Raw genomic sequence first — 6,000 nt, 5'->3', positions numbered from 1 at the left:
CTCACGTTTCAAAACAAAACCAGAGGATGTGGTGACAGGAGAGGAACACACACTCCGAAACCACTGCAGACAAAAATAAAGGTATGCATAAACTCTACACTTGGTGTGTGACATAGTGAAGTTTAGTCACCCTGACTATAACCCAGCCACACAGCTGCAGGCAATCATGCTGATTAATCTGGCAAATCATCCCACAAATTAAGTAAATTAAAGATTGGAAAGATGCTGTCAGGTCCATCTTCCCAGTGCTGCTAGAAATTATTTTAAGTGCCAGAGGAACTTATTTTTCAACACGCCAGTAAGCTTTGTCCATCGCTTCTGGTTGCATAATGCATTACACTCCAAAGCAACCAACAATGCGACTGAACTTAAACCGCCCCACAGCACGTTTGTCTGGTACTATGTCATTTTCATGCAGCTACTTTATTTATTCTTTATTGATATATTATACAAAAGAAATCAGATGGCTTGAATCCTGCATGATTGCAAAATGAAGCTCAGCCCCACGCACAGCACAAGCCCCGCACAGGAGGGAAGAGGCCGTGTGCCCAACGACCTTACTCAGCAGAATGCCCGCAGTCACCTAACAGGGCTGAACAGAAGAGAGTAGCTGGGCTGGGAGACAGTCCAGCTCTTCCAAGCCTGACATGTCTCTGAAATTGCAGACCATTTATCCACATGGTCAGTTACTAAAAATACTTTTACACTGCACAATGCCCCCTAATTCATTAAGTACCAAAAAAAGCACAGATCTCCACACAGGACAATTTACCCTATTTCTCATTACCAATGCCTAGTTGTTTGACTAATTTACTGCCTTTGTAAGGGATATTGCTTATCAGATATTTTACTAAACAAAACCTGGTACTAGCGAAAGCTGCAACTGTACGTGGCACACGTGTCTGGCAGCACAAGCAATGTCAGAGCTGCAAGGAAGAACCTTCAGCAAGAGCTGAGACCATTCAGCACTCAGCAGAGGTGCCTACGTGCAAGGGCTGCTCGGGGCACAGGTGCACACTCCTGGAAACACAAATGGAGTTCTCACCTTCGTCTGCTCCTGTGCCAGATGCACCACTGTTGAGTATTGCTGAGCCCACTCGTGTGGCATTCGCAGCTGTATTTCTCTCTACAAAGTAAATTAATCCCATCCCTCTTGTGCAATGACAACCAGACTGCTTCTGATACCAGAGCCAGATCAAGAAAATTGTGCACTACATAGAAATTTGCAATACAGGTATTGCATGACATTTTTTTATCTTGAAATGGAAAGCTTCTATTTAGAAAATAGGGTTGTCTATGTCCTTCTGAGAAGCTTCTAAGGCAGACAGTGGATTATGGGGAATTGTGGCAGGAACAACCAAGTGGGTATAATGCTACAGATGGTCAGAGACACTATGCCACTCAGTTAAAATCATACATAGCATTCAATGAAACAGTCTTTTGCTCTACTGCAAAAGAGGAGATCATTTCCCCAAGAACGGGCACAAGGAAAACCTTTAATGCAAAACCTACTCCAGGATATTGCATTTTCTTACCAGATGTCCCAACTTCTCATGGCCATTTCGGGCTCTGCTCTACTTCATGACTGCCACCCTCAGCCTTCAAAGCCACTGCTTTGCAGCAAGTGAACTGCCTGTGCTGCCAAACCCTGCTGCAGCAGCCGGCTGCAGGACAATGCTCAGCAAAACCACGTGGCAGCAGCTGTGAGTAGCTGTTTGATCAGGGCACAGCAGGGAAGGCAGGTATGGGTCACTTCCCTACCCTCTTCTACCCTTCATGATGCTGCTGATAACTCCTGACAGGGGCAGGCACAAAGGTTGACCGACTGCTGTGCAGCCACCTGAGCCAGCATGGCATACCGAGTACATTCTGGGCATCTGTGTCAGCCACCATTTCAGCCGGGTACAGGCTCCGCCTGGCTCTGTGGTGCTCAGAGCAAGCAGGCCTGTTCGGAGGGCACTTTGGGGCCACACACAGCAGTTTTTAACTGTATTTTTTATTATATGAGTAATATTATCTGTGGTGAAAGGCAGGAAGCTCTAAGTTCAGTATTAAGAGTTCTCCTTACTATGCAAACGTTTCCCATAGTAAGTTTCCTAGGTAAATATAAAGAAGAAACAAGGATACTATTTTTAAAAAACAAAAACAAAACAACAAAACCAAAAACATGAATGTATCTGTCTTGCTCCCCCACAAGCAGAATCTTCTGCTGTTCTGTACACGTAAATGGTAAAATTACCCCTAATTTTCTTAAGAGTCCAAAAGTGCTACAGGTATTTACACGCCAACCAAGACTCTTCTACGTTAACATGCAATTTCAACAACGTAGGGAACTGCACAGAGGTGGCTGACAGAGAACAAAGAACACAGACGCAGAACAACAACTAACACATGGGAATTTTGCCACACACAGAATTACAAATGTTTTTAGCAAATGCTAGAGTGAAAGATTTTCCAGTAAGTATACCATTTAACAGCAAATTATTTCCTCCCGAAAATAGGAATAAATGCAACAGCTTCAAGTTAACTGTTTTAACACTGCATGCAAAGCTAACTTGCAAATACTCACATTTGCTAACACCTAAATTAGATGTTATAACTGCCAATGCAATTCCGTCTTTTTACCTGAATACACAGGGAAAGTAAAAACCTGTGAACTTACGGGTTTCCATTTAAAAGTGAATTTGTTCTATACTCCTAACGAACCTAAGGAACATTCAGATGTAATTTAAAAGCTGATGAATTTGTTTGCTTTCTTGTACAGACAATCAACAATCAGAGACTAACTTTCCCGTAACGAGGACGAGACATTCTTTTCCAGACAGAACACTAACCCAAGGCAGAGGTTTACCAAACTAGTATCCTTATGAAGTATTTTAAGCAACATTTCCTTTAACATTACTTCAGCAAAGCAATGCTTTTGAAAATGTATTTTCCTTACGTTTTGGGCCGCGCATGAAGTGTCTGTAAGGTTTCATAACTGGCATTTCTGAGCCCACCCCTTCCCCTGCTCACCCTGCGCTGGCACTGCTGCAGTAAGGACCGGTGCGCAGGGCGGGGAACCGGCACCCACACGGCAGCGGCCGCGCCACAGCACGCTCCGTCTAAGCACCTACTGGGCACATGGGCTCGCCGTAACTGCGCCAGGAGCAACGGGAGGCTATTCCAAGACAGCAGACACGGGGGACAGGCAACTTCTGTGGCGGTGAGCGTTACCCGCAGCCCTGCACCTTGCATTTTCCTGCTGCGGTCAGAAGTTGCCACCACGGCAAGGAAGAGCAGTGCCCGCACCGCCCCGGCGCCTCGCCGCCGCCCCTCCCCAGCCGCCCCTCACCTCCTGCTGCTCCGCGCCGCCCTCCCTCGGAGGCGCCTCCCCGCAGCCAGGCGGCGGCCCGAGGGCCGGAGGGGAGTGCCCGAGCTCGGCACCGGGCTGCCGCCCTCCCGCAGCTGCCGGGCCCCGCTCCCGCCAGCGGGAGGGCGGCAGGAAGGGCAGGCGACGCCCGGCTGGCGGGACGCCGCTCCCTGCGCTTCCAGCCTGCTCTGAACGAAATAATTGTAACAATGTAACGGAAAGTAAAAATCTGCAGCGAAGGGCAATATTATTGACTGACCGCCGGCCAGGAGTCAGTTGCCAGACAAACCTAGCGAGGGAACCGCACCAGCCGCAGCGTTCCTCACGGCGCCGCGAGGAAACCCGCCGCCGCACGCGCGCTCGTGCTCCCGCGCCGGCCCCCGCGGGGTTCGTGAGCCCCAACCCGCACGGCTCCTACGTCACAGCTGCCCAGCGTCTCACTGCCGCGCCCGAAGGCTTCTTTTGACGTTACTCAGATTACCATACACCATTACAAATGCATTTCCTTATTTTATTGGTGTCTTAAATGGGTAAAGACCAACCTATGGTAAAAAAATTATCTATGTTCTTTTCCTTCTAATTGCAACTCTCATACAACTTGGAAATACACTTGAGATCCCGTTGTATCACGACAGGCGTTTAGGAGGTTGGTCACACCTCCACGTTTGATTGTTTTGTTGCTTCCCAAGTAAAGGTTTGATGGTGAGGCTGAGACAAGGGGTCAGCAGATCTGCTGCTCATCAGGCTGAAGGTTCAGCTGTAGTGATGCTTGCAAGAGCCCAAGGCCAGAACTGATTACTATTTAAAGACTCAGTTACAAGGACCACTTATCTGATCGCAAATGAAATGCTTCTCAGAAAGGAGTAGACGCTTCCACCTACAGCACTGTTTAGAGTCGCACTGTAGGTGCAGTCCATAATTCACCCATAGACCATATGCACTTGTTCGGAGAAGCTGGCAGGAAAGTGTAGCATTACATTTATTGAAAATATTGATTCACACATTATTAGGAACACAGTACCACTTTAGGAAATGTTATCAGAAATATGAGTATATTAAGTAATGTCAGACATAAACCAACCATCTGGTCCACTTTTGTACATGCTAAAAGTATTTTTTTTCTAGGTCTGTCCATACCACATAGGTATGGTTAGTAGCCCTCATTCTGCTGGCAGAGTATCCTATACAGATTAACCTGTCCCAGTACTGGCTTCTGAGAATAGAGATCATAATGTAGTTCAAAAGAATAAAAAAAAAAGAAAAACAACAACAACCAAAAAAAAGGCATGTGAACCTACTATCCTGAGGCTGTGTTGAGTCTGGCAAGCTAAGCTGGAAGCTGGTTTTATCCTTATGGCCAAAAGCAGAATATGATGGAAGCTTCCCCCAACAAGAAAGAATTTACAGCTTTTATTAGGTCCTACAGATAACCATAGTATGCTTTATCAGTAGTCACTGTATGGACCAAAAAATATATAGAATTAATGTGAACATACTATATTACTCAACTAGTATTTAAATTAGTGTTACCACAAAAATGAAGAAGACTTTACCACACTAGAAGACTGCTTATATCTGCCTAATCTCAAGAGGTGTCTTTAATTGTTAACAAATCGTCTTGTTATCATATATCCTGCAGTTCTAGAGGCACTACAGCACAGGCATCAAAAATCTGACCTGAATTCCCAGGTTTATATATGCTATGACTAACATTTAAAAAAAAAAAATTATTTCCAGACAAATTCAGTCTCATATCTCTTAAGTCTCTTAAAGCTGTCTTAAATCTCTGGATAGCAAAAACCTCTAATGCTCCTGAGGATAATTAGCCCTCAAATTAGTTTTTTAAGTATACCTGAAATATATCGATAATTTACAAACAAGTTTCAGGGTTATATGATTGGTAAATAAACAAGTCTTTGGTAAATAACGACTACTCTGTTCTTTACTCAGTTAAAAAACTTTATTCATTTTTAAATCTAGATTAACTGATTTTTAAATAATTATTTCTATAATGAATAAGGCTCACATGGCACAATGCTGAGTGGGATGAATGGGTGCATACAGCAAAACCTGAATGACGTTTTCAGGTATCAAACCCTCTTAGTACTAGGTTCCTGCTCTGGCTCATTTTATTTTTGTGCCCTTCAGCCAGGCCCAGGAAGCTGAATCTGAATGAGAGCTTTCTAATGAATTAGATTTCCAACATTTAAAGGTGTCAGCAATCTAGAAAATACTGTCCATTGCCAGGACATATTCTACAGTAGGTACTGGATTGTATGCTAAAAACTACAACAAACCAATTAGTTTAAGGTTGAAATAATACATTACAGCTGCAGTATTTCCTAAAAATGTCGTCTTTATTACTTGTATAGTAAAACAGAAAAACTACGCACTATGCATGCTTGTGCAACTTGGAGATGACTGCCTGCTCCCAAAGGAAACCTAAAGGCAGAAGACATAAGTAATGTGACTGAAAATCTGGTAACAACCACTGGCTTCTATTTTATTACAAGAATCCAATTACAAACTGAATGCCTAAACTGATACTTTTACTTTTTGTGTACCAGATGCCTTCACTTTGGCTAAAAGATACTATACCATGTCCTTTAAGAAAAACAACAGCATTAAATAGATCTTGTAATTTCAGA

The sequence above is a fragment of the Tauraco erythrolophus genome, chromosome 10 (assembly GCF_009769465.1).
Source record: "Tauraco erythrolophus isolate bTauEry1 chromosome 10, bTauEry1.pri, whole genome shotgun sequence".
NCBI classification, from domain to species: domain Eukaryota; kingdom Metazoa; phylum Chordata; class Aves; order Musophagiformes; family Musophagidae; genus Tauraco; species Tauraco erythrolophus.
Note: the sequence above shows the minus strand (reverse complement) of the source record.